This window comes from Papio anubis, chromosome 13, assembly GCF_008728515.1.
Source record: "Papio anubis isolate 15944 chromosome 13, Panubis1.0, whole genome shotgun sequence".
Lineage (NCBI taxonomy): Eukaryota > Metazoa > Chordata > Mammalia > Primates > Cercopithecidae > Papio > Papio anubis.
This window is the reverse complement of record NC_044988.1, coordinates 68989564-69012018: the sequence shown is the minus strand read 5'-3', so window position 1 is coordinate 69012018 and position 22455 is coordinate 68989564.

The following is a 22455-nucleotide window of genomic DNA, read 5'->3' as shown; positions in this document are numbered from 1 at the left end:
ATTAGCTATTCTTCCTGATGCTCTCCCTCCCCCGACCCCACCCCTGATAGGCTGCAGTGTGTGGTGTTTCCCACCATGTGTACATGTGTTCTCATCGTTCAGCTCCCACTTATAATTGAGAACATTAGGTGTTTCGTTTTCTGTTCCTGCTTTAGTTTGCTGAGGACAACGGCTTCCAGTGCTGTTCATGTCTCTGCAAAGGATATGATCTCATTCCTTTTTATGGCTGCATAGTATTCCATGGTGTATATATACCACATTGATCCTAATTTCTTTATTCATTCTTGTCATTTCTCATCTTTAATATCAAAATATGTTTAAGGCTACAAATATGCTCTGAATACTATTTTGGCCATACTTATAGGGTATTTTAATAGGCTTTCTTAGAATTGTATTTGTATTGATATATAATAGTTGTACATATTTTGGGAGTACCTGTGATATTTTTATACCAGTATACCATGTGTGGTGATCAAATCAGGGTAATTGGGATATCAATCATTGCAAACATTTATCTTTTCTTTGTGTTGGGAACATTACAATTCTTTTCTTATTTTGAAATATATAAGTTGTTGTTAACTGTAGTAATCCTATTGTGCAATCAAACACCAGAACTTATTCTTCCTATCCAACTACATTTTTGCACCCCTTAACCAACTTCTCTTTATCTCCCTACCCCTCAGTCTCTGGTAATCACCATTCTACTCTCTACCTCAATGAACATACTCTTACATTTTTAGTAGTAATTTTCATGTCATTAATCTATATATTTTCTCTTGGCCCCAAAAAGTGATTTAGGAGAGTGTCTGTTAAAATATTCAAGAATTTATGTTTTTTTTTTGCTCTTGTTTGTTAACCATTAATCATCAATTTCAAATTTTCATAACATTGTCAGAAACTGTGGCCTCTATATTTTCTGCTTTTGGAAATTACAGTTTTCTATCTGGACTACCATATAATCACATTTTGTAAATGTTTAAAGTGGACACTGGGAAAGAATGTATATTGTCTCTTTGTAGTTTAATATTTATCACTGATTTTTATATATCCTCATTTCTTTATATCCTTATTTTCTTTATATCTTCATTCTGTCAATTACCGAGAGTTGTGTCAGAAATTTCTTGCAGTTACTGTGGTCATTGCAAATCCCTCCTGTATTTATAATAGTTTTGTTTATATATTTCAGATATAAACATTTCTTATGAAGTATATCTTTATCAATACAAAATGCATTACCGTTTCATTTAATGTTTCATGTAATGCTTTTGCCTTGAAATCTACTATGTCTGATAATATTGCTACCCATCTGTTTGTTCTTTACTACAATTTTTGCCCAAATTTTATTTTTAACCTACCTAGGTCATTGTTATAATGGCATATATAAAGCTGTTAGTTTTTTTTTTATAGAGGTAAAATATACATACTATGAAATGCCCAATCTTGAGTATACAATTCAAGTTTTGATAAATGTATATACCCATGTAACCACTATCCTGATCAAGAAATCAAAAATATCCACCACTCCAAAGTTACCACATACTCCCATAGGCAACCACTGTTCTTACTTCTATCAACATAAATTTTGCCTGTTCTGGAAGTTTATATAAATACAATTGTTCAGTACGTACTCTTTTGTGTCTGGCTTCTTTCGCTCAATGTTTTCATGATTTGCTCTTGTTGTTTCACATATCAGTATTTCATACTTTTTTCTTCCTGAGTAGTAGTCTTTTTTATTAATTATACCACAATTTATCTTCCTGCTTACAGACACTTCTTCCAGTTTGAGGCTAGTATGAATAAAGTTGCAGTGAACATTCTTATACATGTCTTTTTGTGGGTATACATCTTCATTTCTTTTGGACAAATACCTAGAAGTAGAATTTCTGGGCCACAGCATAGGTATATGATTAATTTTAAGAGAAACTGCAAAAAATGCTTTCCAAAGTGAGGTACAATTTTATACCCTCATCACAAACTTCTCCAATTTTAGCCTTTCTAGTGGGTGTAAAATGGTATCTCATAATTTTAATTGGCATTTTCCCAAAGACTAATGGTATTGAGCAATTTCACAGATAGTGTATTTGCTATTTGTACATCTTCCTTGATGAGCTACATGCTCAAGCATTTTGCTCATTTTCTATTAAGTTGTTACTATTACTGATTTGTAGGAGTCTTTATTTATTCTGAACAAAAATCCTTTGTCTCTAATATATGTGTTGCAAATATTTTCTCCCACTCTCTTTTCCTTTTCCATTTTTGTTATGGTAACTTTTGATGAGCAAAAGTTTGTAATTCCAACTCATCACTTTTTTCATTTCTGTTTAGTGCTATTTATGCCCTAAGAAATCTTTGCCTAACACAAATTTGTGAAGATACCCTCTTGCATTTTCTTCTAGAAGCTTTATAGTTTTAATTTCACATTTGGGTCTATAATTCATCTCTAAGTACTTTGTGGGTTTTGGTGTTGTCTTATAGAATTGTGTTATTCATTCCATTTTCCAATTGCTTGCTGCTGATTTATAAAAATACACTTTTTATATTGACCCTGTATCCTTCAGTCTTTTTACATTCATTTATTAGTTCTAGTAGTTGTTTTGTAGATTCCTGAAGATTTTCTATGTAAAAAAATCATGTCTGTGAGAAAGAGGTGGTTGTACTTTCTTTCCAAGCTTTATAGCTTTTATTAGTTTAGTGCAAAGTAATTGTAGTTTTTGCTAATATTTATTTTTCTTGCCTCATTAGAACAGGTAGGACCTCCAGTACAATATAGAATAGAAGTAGTAAGAAAGGATATCCAAGCCTGTAATCCTACCACTTTGAGAGGCCGAGATGGGCAGATCACGAGGTCAGGAGATCAAGACCATCCTGGTTAACACGGTGAAACCCCGTCTCTACTAAAAAAATACAAAAAACTAGCCCGGCGTGGTGGCAGGCGCCTGTAGTCCCAGCTACTCGGGAGGCTGAGGCGGGAGAATGACATAAACCCGGGAGGCGGAGCTTGCAGTGAGCAAGATCCGGCCGCTGCACTCCAGCCTGGGCGGCAGAGTGAGACTCCGTCTCAAAAAAAGGATATCCATGTTTTGCTCTCAGTCATGAGGGAAGGCTTTTAATATTTCAGTGTTAAATATGATGCCACTATAGGTGTTTTATAGATGTTTTCATCAGGTTAAAAAATTTCATCCTTTTTTTTTTCTGCCTAGAGACAGGATCTCACTCTGTCACCCATGCTTACAAGCAGTCAACCTGACTCAGCTTCCCGACTAGCTAAGACTACAGGCATGCACACCACCATGCCTAGCAAACTTTTGTTTGTCTGTAGAGACAGGGTATTGCTATGTTGCCTAGACTGGTCTCTAACTCCTGGCCTCAAGTGATCTTCCTGCCTTAGCCTCCCAAAGTGCTAGGTGATATCGTTAGGTTTTGTGTCCCCATCCAAATCTCATCTTGAATTGCAATCTCCAGATGTTGAGGGAGAGACCTGGTGGGAGGTGGTTGGAGCTTGAGGGTGTTTCCCCCTCATGCTGTTCTCATGATAGTGAATTCTCATGAGATCTGATGGTTTTATGGGTGGTTGATAGTTCTTCTCTTGCTCACTCTTCTCACCTGCCACCATGTAAGACGTGCCTGCTTCCCCTTCCACCATGACTGTAAGTTTCCTGAGGCCTCCCCAGTCATGCAGAACTGAGTCAATTAAACCTCCTTCCTTTATAAATTACCCAGTCTCAGGTATTCGTTCATAGCAGCGTGAAAGCAGACTAATACACTAGGATGATAGGCATAAACCATGCACGTGGCCTCTTCGTGTTCTTCATTTGCTGAATCAGGAATATTTGAACTATTTCTGAACTTTTCTGAACTTATTAAGAGGACTATATCATTGTCCTCCTTTATTATGTTAATACATGAAATATATTAATTGATATTTGGATTAAACAATCTTGTACTCCTGGGTTAAACCCCACTTGGTCGTGATGTATTAACCTTTTTATATATTGCTGTATTCAACGTAATATTTCATTAAGGGTTTTTGTGTCTATGATCATAAGGAATATTGATTAGTTTTCTTTGCTTGAAATATTTTTGCTTTTTTAAAAAATTTATTATTATTATTATACTTTAAGTTCTAGGGTACATGTGCATAACGTGCAGGTTTGTTACATATGTATACTTGTGCCATGTTGGTGTGCTGCACCCATCAACTTTTGCTATATTTTGCTATATTTTGAAATATTTGCTTTACTTATTTTGGGTTCAGTTTGGTCTTCTTTTTCTAACTTCTTAAGGAAGTTTAGAGACAGAGCAAGATTTGTGTGTGAAGCATCCCAAATTCAAGCTTTGGTATCACTTTCACTGAAAATCTTGGAGACTACCTCCAGGTTGTAGACACACACACACACACACACACACAGACAATCAAATTTCTAAAATTAATTAAAGAAGATCTGCATACACCAGCAATTATACAAGAAATTGTAAAGATTGTTGAAGATCTATTCTACCCAGAAAATGTTAGACTGATAATTTTTGTGGATAATTCCTAAAAATGTTCAAGGAGCATATCTCTTTTATTAAGTAGATATTTTGAATATTAGAAATATACAGAAATTTTCTCAATTCAGTTTTTTTTGAAGCAGGCATAATTCTGATATCCAAATCTGATCAAACTAGCATGCCCACACAAACACACATATGCAACTGTATCAATCTCACCTATGAAAATAGATGTAAATATTCCATAGAAATATAAAAATTGATTTCTATACAATATTAAATATATTATATCATAACTGTACAATGTAGGGTTTAGTTCAGGATTTTTGGATAAACATGAAATTCATTAATGTAATTATCAACGTTTAATGAGCTAAAAGAGGAACAAACATGATGCCTGAAAGGCATTTAATAAAATACATTTTCTATTAATTAATTCAAACTGCCAGTAAGGTAGGACCAGAAGTAGATTTTTTTAAACATACTATTTATAGGAAACTAAGAATAAACATCTTGCTTAATGATGAAACCTTAGGAGCATTCCATTAGAGGTGCCAAATATCACTGAAAATATTTAACGCTATTATGGTGGTGGTTCCTAGCTATTATCTTAAACTAAGAATAAGTATAAATATTGGAAAGAAGGGATGCAATTATTATAACCTAGAAAATATTTAAAATATATAAGGTAATCAAATGAAGAGGTTTTAGGGCTAATATGAATTTTTGGTAGGCTATCTAGTTATGTATGTATGTACACACATATACATACATATGTACATATGCATATACACATGTACGTGTGTGTGTGTGCGCGCGCGCATAGTAGCATTGTTAGAAACAAACAAAAACCAGCTAGAGAATATAATGGAAAAAATATCCCTTTCACTATCACAATTAAAAATACAGAAACCTGGGAATTAGCAGAAAATGTACTGAACTATACGAAAAAAGCAACAAAACTTTCTGAGGGATAAGAGAAGACTTGAATAAGTGGAGAGACCGTATTTCAGGATGAAAAGACTCAAAATTATGAAAGTATAAATTTTCTCTAAATTCCTCTACAAATTAAATTGTAACCAAATTAATTGTAACCAATGACAGATGTTGAAAATTTGGCAACATGATTCTAAAGTTTAGATGGAGTTACAAACATTCAAAAAAATAAAATATATCTAACAAAAATATTTTAAAAAGTGATGAAAGGAGACTTGTCCTATAAGTTATTAAAATGTTATAAAGCTGTAATAATTTGTTCTACTTAGAACTGGTTTAGAAGTAGATAGGTAGATCACAGCAATAGAATTAAAAGTCTAAAAAGAGTCACAAGTGTATATAACATTAACATACAACAAGTTATGTTATAAATTCATTTTAAATCAGCAGGAAAAATGCTGCATTATAAAAACTTGAATTGAGTGAGCACTAGTTAACACTTACCTTAGAAAAAGCATTGTATAGCCAACAGATACATGAAAAAAATGCTCAGATCAGAGAAATGCAAATTAAAACCACAATGAGCTATTACATTACACTTGCTAAAGTGGCTGTTATCAAAAAGATGAAAGATAAGTGTTGGCAAAGATGTGGAGAAAAGGGAACCCCTGGGTGCTGTTGGAAGAAATGTAAATTAATATCACCATTATGGAAAATGTTATGGAGGTTCCTCAAAAAACTAAAAATAGAATTACTATGTGATCCAGCCGTCCTCTTCTGGGTATATATCCAAAGGAACTGAAATCAGTATGCTGAAGAGATGTCTGCACTCCCCTGTTATTGCAGCATTATTCACAATAGCCAAAATATGAAAGCAACCTACACGTCCATCATCAGATGAGTGGATAATGAAAATAAGCTATTGTACATATGCAATGGAGTACTGTTCAGCCTTAAAAAAGAAAATTCTGTTATTTGTGGTAACATGGATGAAGCTGGAGGACATTATGCTAAGTGAAATAAGCCAGGTACAGAAAGGTAAACACTGTATTATCACATGTGGAATCTAAAAAAATTGAACTCATAGGAGTAGAATGCTGGTTACCAAGGGCCTGGGAGACAGAGGTGAATGGGGAAAGGGGAGATGTTGATCAAAGGGTACAAAGTTTTAGTTAGGAGGAATGAGCTTTAGTGATCTATAGCACAGAATAGTGACTATAATAATTAATAATACCATGTGTATTTCAAAATTGCTAAAAGAGTAGATTTTAAATGTTCTCACCACAAAAATGGTAAATATATGAGTGATGGATTTATTAATTACCTTGATTTAATCCTGCCACAATGTATACATATATAGAAACATCACATTGTACCCCATATATACAATTATCATTTGTTAATTAAGAATAAAATTTAAAATTTTTCAATCATGGAAATGCAATCAGATTCAAGCAATGATACAAAATATACTTCTTCATAAATTAATAAAGAAGAATTGATTTTGGGTGGATAAAAAAGAGGAGAAGCATTTTGGAGCTTTCCTTATCCAACTGTATTTCACAATGTCAAATTCCTCTAACTCCCTGTATCTTTCCTGTTCTTTGCAGCTGCTTCTGATTCTCTCCATTACTTTTGTCAAAAATTTATATTAAATTCTTTCTTGCACCCAGCATTATCTTCTTCTTCAACTTTCCATTTCCTGTGTCTGTTTTCTAGCTGCTAATTCTTTCCCTTTCTAGTGTAAGACCTCATAAAGTCTCTTTGGCTTCATGTCAAAAAGACTACCTAAAACACTTCTTATTACATTTTTTTTACTGGATTGGACAAAACAATCCCTTTTGAGGGATATTTGGGGTGAACTGGGTGAATGGAGTCATTTCTGATCAGACAACTGCAGGATTTCCTTCCAGAGCGGAAAATAAAGAAGAGGCTGTGAATACTCAAGATGTTGACATTTTTGTTACTCTCAGAGTTAAATTGTGGGTCACTCATGAACTGGAATCCAGTCATTAAAAATGAAAAATGAAACTGAGACGTGATTTTCAGACTACTTGGTACCATTATGATGGCTCAGAGACTGCCAGAGGAGGACAAAGAAGAGGATGAGCAGGAAGACATGACTTCCTAAATATGTTCTCACTGGAGCAATATCTGTATGCTGGGGGCTCACATAAAATTTTGTTTCAGGAAAGATTTCTGCTGCTAGAAAGTTTGAGGATCACTTCTTATAAAATAATTAAATGATAATGATGTTAAATATAAAAGCTGATTTAGAAAGCAATATGATTTATAAAATTTAAAAACTAATGTAACTATAAAAATCACTTAGTAGTTATATCTGAACAGTAGGAAGTGAATGATTTTATTCACTCCTTTTACTTATGTCTATCTAAAACATATTGATAACATATTGATGTTATTTGCTTTTGTTTTATGACTTTGGGGCACAATTTACATACAGTAAAACACACAAATTGTAAGTGTACAATCTGATGACTTTTCACACATGTATAAGACCAATTGACCACCACCCAGATACAAATATAGAATATTTTTTATCACTCCAGAAAGTTCCCTTATGTCCTATTCCAGTCATAAGCCCCACTCTCCACATCCTGCCAGAGTTAACCACTACTTTGATTAGTTTTGCCTGTTCTTAAATGGAATCACACAGTATGTACATTTTGAGTCTTATGTTTTTTGCTCAACATAATATTTCTGAGAGCCATTTATATTATTGTGTATATTCGTAAGTTTTTTTTTAAATGCTGGGTAATATTCTATTTTATAACTACACCACAGTTTGTTTATACATTCTTCTATTGAATATTTGGGTTATTTAAAATTTTTGCTATTAAGAATAAAATGGCTATGAACAATCTTGTATTTATTTATTGTGACCATATCATTTATTTCTCTGGGGACATATTCCTAGGAGTAGGATTACAGGATACATGCATCTTTAACTTCTCAAGATTTTGCTAAATTTCTTTTCAGAGTGGATGCATGCATTTACATTTCAATTAGCAGTACTTGAGAGTTTCCCATTCTCTTTTTCCTTTATCATTTTAAGTAAACAAACCAGGCTGACTTTCCCTTATGGGAGGACCAAAACTAAGCCTAGGGGAATGTGGCAAAACTAACTCTCATCTGGTTCAGTATCCAATCCAAGAGAAGAACACAGAGAGCAAAAAAGGGTCTTGGGTCAGCAGTGGTTCTAGGTGTCAATGTGTGTCTGGGTTGCCAGCCTGGGAGGAGTATGGGAGACAAAGTGAGAGGTGTGGAAAGTCAGTCTCAGGACAAGGCTACAGATATTAGACAAGAGGTCAGATTCCCCTGGCTGACAGGTTAGGTTTTCAGGGTTGGATTCTAGTTCCTTCAGGGAACTGGAGGATCTTGGGTAGCAGGGGTAGATCCATGAACCAGCCTAGATAATTCCATATTTACACTAGTAGCAGGGCTGCTGCTAGTGTAACACAGGGAGGGAAACATCACACACTGAGACCTGTTGGGGAGTTGGGGGCTAGGGGAGGGATAACGTCAGGAGAAATACCTAATGTAGATGACAAGTTGATGGGTTCAGCAAACCACCACGGCATGTGTATACATATGTAACAAACCTGCACGTTCTGCACATATATCCCAGAACTTAAAGTATAAACACAGGGTAATAAGCTTTTAAAGTATAAACACAGGGTAATAAGCTTATAATGTGCAACTAAACCTGGGATGGCTTGAACTTGTGAGTAGATCTAACAGAAAGATAGGGCAGAGTGGATATAGACAGAGACGGGCGATACTCCAATGCCAAGTGCTCAATTGAGCCTAATCCTGGGGCACAATATGTATGCCAATTTTTTAGGTAGGAAGCTGTCTAAGTGCATGGGAGAAGCTAAGTCTATAAATGTGTGAAAGAAGTAGGTGTTTTTTGCCAAGACAAGTGGAACAGTCTGAACTAAGCAGTGTTGGTGGGTCCTAATAATGACAATGACAATGAGGGTAAATTTTCTTACTCACCTTTGGTCTATTGCATGGTCATAGACTGAATGTTCAGACTTTCCTGGAAGATTCAGAAATTCATAACTGATGATCCAGATGACAGAGTTGAGCTGATTTTGATTCTACTTCCAAAATATGTCTTGAATTCTTTTGCTTCTTTTCAATTGTATTGCCATCACTTGAGTTGAAGCCACCATGATATATATTCTTGGGTATATTTCAATAGTCTCTTTACCAGTCTCCTAACAATTTCTGCTCCACTCAAATTCATTGCACATGACATTGTGCATGTTATAGTGTTATTCCCTTTCTTAGCTGTCTTCAAATGTATGCTCTTGAAATCTCAACAAAAATCATGTTAAAATTTCAGGAGTATGTATTTGAAGATAGATAATACGGATACTGTAACTGCCCAACAGGTTAATCTTGCCCACTGCCTAGACAGAGCTGATTTACCAAGATGGGAAAACTGCAATGGAGAAAGAGTAATTTATGCAGAGCTGGCTCTGCAGGAGACTGGAGTTTTATTATTACTCAAATCAGTCTCCCTGAGCATTCAGGGGATCAGAGGTTTTAAGGAGAACTTGGTGGCTAGGTGCTTGGGAAGTGGGTAGTGCTGATTGGTCAGGTTGGAGATGGAATCATAGGGGGTCGAAGTGACTCCTTGCTGTCTTCTGTTTCTGGGTGGGATTGCAGAACTGGATGAGCCAGATTACCATTCTGGGTGGTGTCAGCTGATGCACTGAGTGCAGGGTCTGCAAAATACCTCAAGCACTGATCTTAGGTTTTACAATAGTGACGTTATTTCCAGGAGCAATTTGGAGAGGTTCCGACTTGCAGCTGGAGGCTGCATGACTCCTAAACCATAACTTCTAATCTTGTAGCTAATTTGTTAGTTCTATAATGGCAGGCTGATCCCCAGGCAAGAAGGGTTTTTTGGGGGAGGGGAAAGGGCTATTATCAATTTTCCCAAGATTAGTTCGGCCTCTGCCCAGGAATGAACAAGGACAGCTTAAAGGTTAGAAGCAAGATGAAGTTGGTTAGATCTGATCTCTTCCATTGTCATAATTTCCTCAGTTATAATTTTTGTGAAGGCGGTTTCAATACTAAGAAATGTGCTAACTTGGGGATTAGAAGACTCAGGTTCTAATTCTAGAACAACCACTAGCTAGCTTATGACTAAGTGATTAGTGATCTCTCTACTCCCCGGATTTCAGTTTCCTCATCTGTAAATAAAAGGATTCAACCAAACTAGAAAGTCTCTAAGGGCGATTGTAGGTCTAACATTTTCTGATATTTTGTGGGGCTGATTCAGAGGATTTTTCTTGAATTCATGCCTGTGATGGAGAGAAATGAAGTCCTGAGATGGTATTTCAGTCTGCTGTCTCATATCTTCTCTGAGATGGCTGGCCTCTTTGAAGTTTAAAGAGTTCCCATACACTGAGGAAAACCATATGAAAATATTTAAAGAGCATTTCCTCATTTGAGCAGGTGTGCCATGAGGACTGAGCTCCCAGCAGGGTAGGGGAAGTGTCTGTGGTGGTGGTTTCACAATTCTGGTGTAGGTTCTTGTCAAGTTCTCTGTGCTTTACTGTATACTTGACTACTTGACCTTAAGGTTGTGTCACTCCTTAAAAGTCACCCAATCTAGACCTCTTGGTAGGAGGTGAGTCCACAAGTTGAATGGAGTGCTGCTACCATCTTTGTAGGATTCTGACTGACTGCTGGATATCGGAACATACATTTGTCCAGTTATATTTTTAAAAATGTAAGTCTTATGGCCTAGAGTTATACACACATGTTGTGCAAATGTCAGTTTCCTAATTTTGAGATTGTACTTTAGTTATGTAGGATGCAATCATTGGTGAACTGGGCAAAGGGCATGGGGGACCTTTCTGATCTATCTCTATAACTCCCCTTTAAATCTTTATTTAGAAGTTTAAACCATTTGACCCAGCAATCCCATAACTGGGTAAATACCCAAAGGATTATAAATCATTCCACTATAAAGACACATGCACATGTATGTTTGTTGCAGCACTATTCACAATAACAAAGACTTGGAACCGACCCAAATGCCCATCAGTGATAGACTGGATAAAGAAAATGTGGCACATCGTACCATGGAATACTACGCATCTATAAAAAAGGATGAGTTCATGTCCTTTGCAGGGACATGGATAAAACTGGAAACCGTCATTCTCAGCAAACTAATACAGGAACAGAAAACTAAACACCACATGTTCTCACTCATAACTGGGAGTTGAACAATGAGAACACATGGACACAGGAAGGGAAACATCACACACCGAGATCTTTTGGGGAGTGGGGGCTAGGGGAGGGATAGCATCAGGAGAAATACCTAATATAGATGACAGGTTGATGGGTGCAGCAAACCACCATGGCATGTGTATACCTATGTAACAAACCTGCATGTTCTGCACATGTATCCCAGAACTTAAAGTATAATAATAAAAAACAAGGAAGTCTTTCACGGTGGTGACTAGGACTCTCTAGGGCTGATTCCATAACATGTTTCACAGCTGTCTGAGTTGGGCTTTTTTTTTTTTCCTAAAGCAAAATGTAGATGATCTGACAATGCAATTGATTTTTATAATTTTGCCTATGAAGGCTGTTCCTAAGGAATTTCCTGTTGAAGTCTCAACACACATGCTTAGTGGCCTGTGTGTTCATGTTGTATTTGATCACGACCAGGACCAGCCTCAGCAATAGCACTGTGTGTACTGGTCTTTCTGGGTCCTTGAATTTTACATCGTGTCCCAATTTCCTTTTATTTATTCTAGTGTCTTCTGTCCTACCAGTTTCTAGGAAGTTCAGGCAGATAGAAGACCATGGGGTGGCCTGGCCGGTGGCCCTCCTAGACCTTTGAGGAGAGTAGGTGGGACAAGATGGGCCCCAGCAATCATTTGGGGATTCAGTCAATCCAGAATGCATTCTTCCCTAGATTAGGGATGGGGGGTATGTAGGGATGAGCAGAGTGTGCTGAAGGGAAGAGGAAAGATTGAGAAGTGACACTTGTGTAAACAGAATAACGGCTCCCCAAAAATATTCATTCCCTCATCTCCAGAGCCTGCAAATATATTAGTTTACGTGGCAATGGGAATTAAGGTTGCTAATCAGCTGACCTTAAACTAAGGAGATTGTCATGGGTTATTCTGGGGGGCCTAGTGTAATCACAAGAGGCCTTAAAAGCAGAAGAGGGAGGAGAAGAAGACAGTCAAAGAGATGTGATAATAAAGCAGGGTTGGAGAGATGTTATGTTGCTGATTTTGAAGATGGAGAAAAAGAATGTGGGTGGCCTCTAGAAGATGGACAAGGCAAGTCAGTGACTCTCTCCAAAGCTTCCAGAACGGAATGCAGCCCTACCAACACCTTGATTTTAGTCCAGTGAGACCCATGTTGGGTTTCTGAGCTACAGAACTCTAAAATAATAGATTTATGTTGTTTTAAGCTACTGGATTTGTAGTAATTTATTACAGTACAATAGAATAGGAATACAACAAAAAGTGAATATAATACTGCAGTACATAAGGTTTCAGAATAAGTATTGATTGAAGGAGCTGGGGCTCAGGAATCAAGAGAATGGGATGCTGGGGTTGGGTGGAGTGAAATTCTAGACAGGGGTAGCAGTTAGGAAGGAGAAGAAACCCAAGCTTTAAGGGGAAGGGACTTAAACACTACCATCGCTACTATCAAAATAACGAACATTTCCATTCCTCTGAGTTTCCTGGTGCCCTTTGTAATCCATTTCTCCCTTCACTCCTTTCCCCAGACACTGATATGCTTTCTATTACAATAGAGCAGTTTGCATTTTCTAGAATTTTATAGAAATTTAATCATACTACTAAAAGTAAAACTACCATTTGATCCAGCAATCCCACTACTGGGTATCTACCCAGAGGAAAAAGAGTCATCATTTGAAAAAGATACTTTCACACGCATGTTTATAGCAGCACAATTCACAATTGCAAAATCGTGGAACCAGCCCAAATAGCCATTAATTGATGAATGGATAAAGAAATTGTGAGATATATGTATATGTATGTGATGGAATACTACGCAGCCATAAAAGGAATGAATTAACAGCATTTGCAGTGACCTGGATGAGATTGGAGACTATAATCTAAGAGATGTAACTCAGGAATGAAAAACCAAACATTGTATGTTCTCGCTGATATGTGGGGGCTAAACTATGAAGACACAAAGGCATAAGAATGATACAATGGACTCTGAGGACTTGGGGAGAAGAGGGGGAGGGGGGGCGAGGGATAAAAGACTACAAATATGGTGCAGTGCATACTGCTCGGGTGGTGGGTGCACCAAAATCTCACAAATCACCACTAAAGAACTTACTCATGTAACCAAATACCACCTGTACCCCAATAACTTATGGAAAAATAAAAGAACTGAATCATTCAGCATGTACTATTTTTTAAAATCTGAGACTTTGATTTACCATAATGATTTTGAGATAAGTCCTTATAGTTGTATATATCAATAGGTAATTCCTTTTTTTAAATGTTGATAGCACTTTAGTGAAACTAATTAAACAAAACTATTGTTTTTGGTTGATTTTTTGCATAAAAGACACCTATTCATTTATTTATTTTACAAATATTAATTGAGTGCCAACCATATGCCAGGTACTTTTTTTAAGAGTCTATTTTTTCAGAGCAGTTTTACGTTCACATAAAAATAAAGAGAAGGCAGTGCTGTGCCAGCAAGGATTGTGCTAGGAATTGGAAAAAGAGATTTTCATTCAGCTCAAGCAATCAGAGGCAGCTTTGATGATTTGAGGTATATGAGAGAGTAGTAGCACAGAGGTGAGACTTGGATGGGAAAAGTGTCTGTGAAAACAGTGGGTTTGTATTACACTAAGAAACAGAGAAAGGGGGTGAAGAGAGTGCAAGGCTAGGAATTTAAAAGTCTAGATTTTAGGTAATCTTGCTATCTGATTACTTGATGCAGGTAAATCTTTAAAATTCCTGGGCCTTAGTTTTCCCATATGTAAAATGAGGGGCTCAGAATATCAGGATTGCTTTTCAGCATGAGATAAAAATTACATGATTTGGTGAAGGACCTTAGTGAGTTCTTTAGGAATAATATGGCTATGGTTATGGCATTTCAGCGCGCTATGTCACTAAGCCACCTTGAGCATAGCTCGATCTATTATGCATGATGACAGTGGAATATGGCTTCCCCCTAGGCAGAATGACATCACTCTACTTATGAGTATTCACTGCACTACTTAAATGTAGAATAATGACCATGGCAGATGCAAGCCTCCCAGTGACCGAAATTATTTTATATTTACAGAATTGTATGTATATGATGCTTTTCATGGGGCAAGTTCAAAGTCTTCACAAATTGCCATCTCTCATTCCTTTTGGGGTAACCAGGTAGTAACTATTTTGCAGTCGCCAAACACAGAAACATAGGGCTATGGATCCTCAAATCTTTCAATTCTTAAACATTAAGTATTCTAGAATCCCGAAATACAAAATTCAGTAAAAATGTCTCTGCATTCTGTTTGATTTTGTACACTTTTCAGTTTCTCACAAACCTTTTACTGACAGAGCATCGTAGCATCTGCCAGTGATAGGGCAACCAGAGGGTTTGGCAGCTTGTGGGTGGGAGTTTCAGGGTTTGGGGACTTGGCGGCAGTTAGATTGGGCTGTTGGTGTGGGAGGATGAAACTGTGTATTGATGATGGTCTTTGCTTTTCCTAAATCACAATTGCATCATATGAGATAGCTGAATTTATGTTGAGCTTTACAAAAGCCTCCTGGGAAAAGGGCAAAACTGGTTTTAGTGCGTAAGAAATTTATTTATGGCAATTATGGTATCAAACTGAGACTGGAGACTGTTGGGAATCTGGACCGTTTTCTGGTGGAGGAAAAAAATCCATTTTACTTTTATAAGTAGGAAACATAGTTGAATCACTTTGTAGTTACAGTAATTTTTGAAAGTTCTTATTGTCCTTTTCTTAGGATAGTAGGTAGGATATTCTTGTTATACTAATTCGTAATTCAAATAAGAATGAATCCTGGAAAGAAATATGAGGGAAAAAAAAACAAAGAATAAGGATGAACAGAAAGAAAATGGCCAGCTTCATGGGAGGTGGTTTGAAGCTGTCAAGCATCCTTGGCCAGGTTTCTCATGACTCATCTGCACAGCAGAGTGATGGTTCTCCTGGAAACACCGGGTCACAGCTTTCTGTAGTTATTAAGATGACTCACAAGGAAGGGGGTTGTAGGTCCCATTTCAGGTTTATCTGCCATGCATAAATATGACTTATTTCTTTGATTTGATTTCAGACAGAATATCATAGAAGGGAAATTTTATTAACTAATTTATTTTTCAAACAAGAAGACGAGAAAACTAGAGTGCACCCCAGCCATCCTTGCACACTGTCCTCTAAATTGGGTTACTTTTGGTAAGGTCCTGAAATGAGCCCTTCCAGTAGAGTGTGTTAGAATGTAACCTATCTAATGACAATTTAGTTGGGATGTAGTAAGAACTTAATTTTTTCCCCCATCACTTCTTTCTGCTAAGCTCTGTAGACTCTCCTTTTCCCAGCATCTTAAGTAGGTACCCAAACATTCTGATCATTAAATTTTTAAACTTTTAATTGAGGTATAATTGACTTATAGTAAACGGCACATATTTAAAGGATACAATTTGATAGAGTTTGAATAGGTCTACATCTGTGAAACCAACACTACTGTCAAAATAATGAACATTTCCATTCCTGCGAGTTTCCTGGTGCCCTTTTGTAATCCATTTCTCCCTTCACGCCTTCCAACAGACACTGATATGCTTTCTATTACAATAGAACAGTTTGCCTTTTCTAGAATTTTATGGAAATGGAATCATACATTGTGTACTATTTTTTAAAATCTGAGAGAGACTTTGATTTACTATAATGATTTTGAGGTCAGTTCTTATAGTTGTATATATCAACTGTTAATTCCTTTTTTTAAAGTCAATAATACTTTATTGACACTAAAGAAAAGTATTGTTTTGGGTTAAATTTTGTGTAGAAAACATCCATTCATTGATTTATTATACAAATATTAATTGAGTGCCAACCACGGGCCAGGCACATTTTAAAAGACTTTATTTTTTTATTTTTTATTTTTATTTTTGAGACTAAGTCTTGCTCTATCACCCAGGCTGGGTGGCACAATCTCAGCTCACTGCAACCCCCGCCTCCAGGTTCAAGTGATTCTCGTGCCTCAGTCTCCCGAGTAGCTGGGATTACAGGCGCCCCCCACCATACCTGGCTAATTTTTGTGTCTTTAGTAGAGATAGGGTTTCACCGTGTTGGCTAGGCTGGTCTCAAACTCCTGACCTCAAGTAATCCGCCTGCCTTGGCCTCCCAAAGTGCTGGGATTACAGGTGTGAGCCACCGCGCCTGGCCAAGACTTTATTTTTTTTAGAGCAGTTTTAGATTCACATTAAAACCGAGAGGCAGATACAGTGATTTCCCACATGCCTCCTGCCCTGACACATGTATAGCTTCCTCCTTATCAACATTTCCCACCAAAGTGGTACATTTGTTACAATCAATGAACCTACATTGACACATCATCAACCAAAGTCCATAGTTTACATTAAGGTTTACTCTTGTTGTACATTCTATGGGTTTGGACAAATATAAAATGACATTTATCTACCAATATAGTATCATACAGAGTATTTTCACAGCCCCAAACATCCTGTGTACTCTACCTGTTCATCCCTCCCTCCTCTGTAACTCCCAGCAATCACTGACATTCCAGTCATTTTTGATGAGCAAAGTTCCATCCAATACAGTTTAAAATTCTAAACTCATATCCAATTTAAAACTCTTCTCTTAACCTATTGCTCGAGGGACCCAAAGAGTGGATTGGAGGGGGTATGGAGAAAGAGAGGGGGAGAGAGACAGACTGCATCTAAGATATCTCTCCTCCCTGTCTCTCTGTACACATAGGTTGTCCAGGATTGGGGCAGGGTAGGGAGTGCTTAGAGGAGACAACAAACTCTTAGACACTTGGCCACCTGCCAGTTGTGGGAAAGTACCCTGGGTCCTACTCCAGTCACTCTGGTTCTCTCTGCTTCTGGTGGACTCTGCTGATATAATGGTCTTCTTATGATGGTTTCTTGTTCAGGTCAACCTGATCCCCTCTGTCAGTGAGGACTTTCTTAGAGCAGGGCAGCACTGCTGTGGTCCCTATCTTCAGTCCCCCCTTTGGTAGAATGCCACCTTGTTTGTCCTGTCTGTCTGGGTACTCCTTTTTGTCCCTCCTCTGCTCTGTAGTCCTTGCTGTAGTCTGATGGAAACCACTGAGATTTTCTTCCATACTTTCTGTCGTGAAGCCAGGGTAGAGATGCCACACACCCTTTTCTTCCCAGGATTAGTATGCTATACCTTTTCCTTGATGTGCTGCTGCAGGACTACTCCAATAAGCCTCTTGCCTTCAGGAATCTGCAGTGAAAGTAGGCACAAGTCTCTGTGTTCAAGTGTATGCCTCCATCTTCAGGCCAAGGCCTCCCTAGAACTCTCTCACTGGGCTTCACTCTGCCTACTCACTGGGGCAGTGAGATGCTGGTGGGCTTCCTGTCTCGTATCCACCCCCAAATCTGCAGGGCATTCTCCTGAAGCAGGGCATTCCCATTCCCCTGAACACACTTGGCTTTATGGGACAGGAGAAAGATTTCCTTATTGCCAACACTATACTCTACCCAAGGCTGGGGACTCTCACCACTCTCCTCTGCCTCCTCAGGTTTCTTACACAGACTGTGAGGGTAGGGTTAATGGCTGTCAGTAATAGGGTTGGTTTTGCCTGCTAGTAATCCCTGTGGGAATACGACTGTCCCTTTGGATGTGGATACTCAGTGCCTGTAGACCTCATCTATAACTCCTGTGCCAGTTCTGGAAGCATAGAAAAAGCTTCACTCGACATGCAGGCATACTACAATCTGGTTTCATAGGTGACTATGCTCTCCCACCGGTCGGTAGCCTTTCAGTATTATGGGATAATACAGCATTTTTTGCTTGTTTTTGTTTTAATCTGTTAGTTATTATTTTTAGAAAAGCCATAGAAAATAATAGGGTTTATAAAAAATAATATAAGATTCTGTTTATTTCAGTACAGATGTGTTTTCCAGGAAATACTTGATTTCCCTACAGACAGATGCTGTAAATACAGTAGGGCTTTATATGTACATTGTTTGCTATAATAGAGATCTATTCTGTGACTTAAATTGTGGCCTTCAGCTATGTTCTATGTAGTAAAAGCCTCTGGTTCCCAGGAAGGCTGTAGGAGCACTGTGAAGTCAAATGGATTTGGGTTGCAATCAGCAGCTGTATGAGACTGGGCAAGTCTCTTATCGTAGCCCTCATAGATAAAACAAAAATATTTGTACCTAATCATCTCAGAGGCTTATAAAAATTCAATTGAATAATGTATGTAAAGTATTTAACATGATGCCTGGATCACAGAAAGTATACAATAGAGTTAGCTACTTTTATTATCGCTATGGTATAGATAATGCCATGCTACAATTTGAATAGGAACATATCAGGTTGGGCAGAGGAGGTCAAGACTGGGCATTCTACTAGATAGAAGGAGCATATATCACGTAAGCAGGAAAAGGAGTCAAGTTCAGAACAGCCGGCAGAGGTTAGGACTCCATTGAAATGACTGGGAGATACTACATCAGGTATTAAGGTCAAAGAGCATGGAAAACTAATTAGGCATAGCATGGATAAAGCTTGATGGTTATGGATTTGAAAGGCAAGGTCCAGAACATACTTCTGAGGGAAGGAGACCTAGGATTGTAGATGGAAACAAAATAGGACCTCTGACATCAGCACTGCTTAGAGTGTGAGAGAAGGCAGTTAATTCTCTGTGGTGTTTCTCCTTTTGCCAGAGGAGATCCTTAAATGTGATCAGCATGTCTCATTTTCTCTGTTGGTTTCTTTTCTACTAATTCTAATAGGGGTGAAATAGAATTGAATATTTTTTTAAAAAATTATTGTTAATTGGGTAGGTAAAAAATAATCATTCAAATTTTTAGTTTTTGATAAGTGGGATTTAACATTTTTCAATGTGTTTGTTAGCTGTTTGCCTTTTTCCCTTTGTGAATTACCTACTTCTGTCACTTAAATTTTATTTATTGAAATTTTAGGGGTTTTCTTACTAATGTGTGTACTCTATGGATATATCAACTCCTTTTCAGTTATATTTGCTGTGTATTTTCCCACTTATATTTGCCTTTTATTTTTTGATTTTGCACTTTTAGGGAATATGGAAATTTAACAGTTTTACGGAGTTAAATGTATTAATATTTAAAAATTTCAAAAACTCTTCCAAGACTTTTAAGACTAGTTTTGTAACCTTTTCCCACGGCACATTTTTTACATATAATTCTTTATATATTCCTATAGGCATTATCAAGTTTGATTTCTACATATAACTATTATCCATCTGAAATCTATTTATGAGATACAGATATAGTGCACATTTATAACAGCATTGTTTATTGTGTACTACTTCTTTTCTGCACTAATTGGTGATCTTTATTTATCATATATTAAACTCATGTATAATAAGCACTGTTTATGTGTAACTTCTGTTGTTGATTAGCAATGGGATTTTTTTTTTTTTTTTTGCCTCATAGTGTGGAGATGTGAACAGACAGCTGCTGGATTGTATATTTACCTAAGGCATCTCTTTGGGTATCATGGTTATCCCACGTTAGCATAAACTCAGTTTTCAGAATGTAATTATCATGTGGTGCTACAGCTCATCCAACATTATTTATAAATATTAGTCTTTCCACATATGGCCAAAGCTCAACACCACGGGTGTTGACAAGAAATAATGCATATCATGTTCAGTTTCATTAGCAAGGAGAGGTGATTTAAAAAGGAAAATCTGTTTCTATAGCATTTGTAGAGCCAATAGTTGTTATTATGTCATATCTGTTCTTAATGAGTAATGTCCTTCTACACTACCCTCCCAACAGGCTGGTGGCTGCTAATTTAGATAATTTAATTTTTCAAGTGAGAAAAGTTGCTCTTGCATCAGGCTCATAATACAATGCTTGTTGGTGGATATAATTCTTCCATTATAAGCTCCATCCATCATGCCAAGGCAAGTGGCCAGAACTATGAGATTGGACATGGCAAAGACTGGTAATAATTTCACTAATAGATTTTATTTCTTCATTTTAACAATCACATGTATATCTACATATAGGACTATATTTAGATGGCATGAATTTTCAATTTTAAGCAATTTCAGACCTGTTTGAGAAGAAACACTTTAGTTGGCATCATTCTCTAGATATTATTTATCAACTGACCTTGTTCATTTGAGCACGCTAGTCTGTGGGCAAAGGTCCTGCTTGCCTAGTGATACTCAAGCAGAGTTTTCCAACTATTAGATCATGCCAGGGGTTCAGGCTTATAGAGGTGTGCTCTAAGACTATCATGACTTTCTTGAGATTTGACCATCCTATCCCATTTCTGCCTCCATTTGGATTCTTGATCTCTCACATGTAAGGGACCCAAAGAAACATAGTCATTGTATTTATAGCTACAGAGTTGATTGTTTCTTAAATTTCTCTGAGCAAAGTGGTACTGAATTTTCTACAAGCTCCTTACCTTCCTGGTGTGACATGCACTAATTTTTCCAGACTTGACCAATTCACCAAACCATTGTGCCTCCTCTTTCATTCCACAGAAGCGGGAACACCAAATGGGTTAGGAAATCTGGCTGAGACTTGATTCATGGGCTCTGTGGATAAATGATATTTACTGAAGTCAGTGCCTGCAGATTTGGTGAGTTATGGTAACAGCAACAGAGTGCTTCTGTGCAAAACAGGCAAAATGAAATTTAGGAATCAGACAGAATTGGTAACTGAAGGGACAGAGCTGTTTAAACCTACAGGGATTTAAGGAAAAATAGGTACATATATTTGGAGATTTGGCATTTTATAGAATTCATAGGGAAGAGAGGTTTTTATACTCTTATCTATGTATCTGAGGTTTTTTCAGTGGGTTTAAAACAGAATGGAGGAAATGGATAGAACCCGTTTCAAAGCCTAGTAACGTGGGGGTTGTAGGCTGAGCAGTAGCATCCAAGCAACCCAAGAAGAAGGGTTCTCACCCCTTGGAGATGTAACTGTGATTGGGCTCCTAGGCCATGGTAACGAAGTGATCAGAAGGGAGGGTGAGTAAGAAGAGGGTGGGACACACCTGAAGCATCACTTGGTAAATTCAAATCTTGCAATTACAGTTGATTCTGGTAAGGGAGAGTTTTGTTTTGTTTTATTGTGTTTCTTTGGTCTAAGGTAAGTGCTTACCTGCACTTTAGTCCATTGGAGGAGTGATCACATGAAGCTGAGCATATTAGGTCTTAATCATGTCAGGTCTCAAGAGAAAAGCCATAGGGATGGGAACCCAGGATTAGAGACTGAGGAATAGAGGGTTGAAGTAGTAAGAAATTTCAGTGTTTAGATTAGAGAGGAACAGCCAGATATTGGAATCAAGCAAGGTTGTGCCTAATAGGTATAGGGTAGTAGCAATAAGCAGCCAGGATTTTGGGAAATGGTAGTTCCGTTTGATTTTCATTTTTTAGAATAAAAGAGTAGTATGTATCAAATAACATATAACCCCAAAGATTCTTCTACTAGATAATTTTAAATGAAATTTGGTCCCTAGAAAGTTTAAGTATTAATAATACAGTTAAAAACTGGTCTGGCGCAGTGGCTCATGCCTGTAATCTCAACACTTTGGGAGGCCAAGGCGGGCAGATTGCTTGAGGTCAGGAGTTTGAAACCAGCCTGGCCAACGTAGTGAAACCCCTCTCTACTAAAAATACAAAAATTAGCCGGGCATGGTGGCACATGCCTGTAATCTCAGATACTTGGAGGCTGAGGCAGGAGAATCGCTTGAACCCAGGAGGCAGAGGTTGCAGTGAGCCAAGATCATGCCACTGCACTCCAGACTGG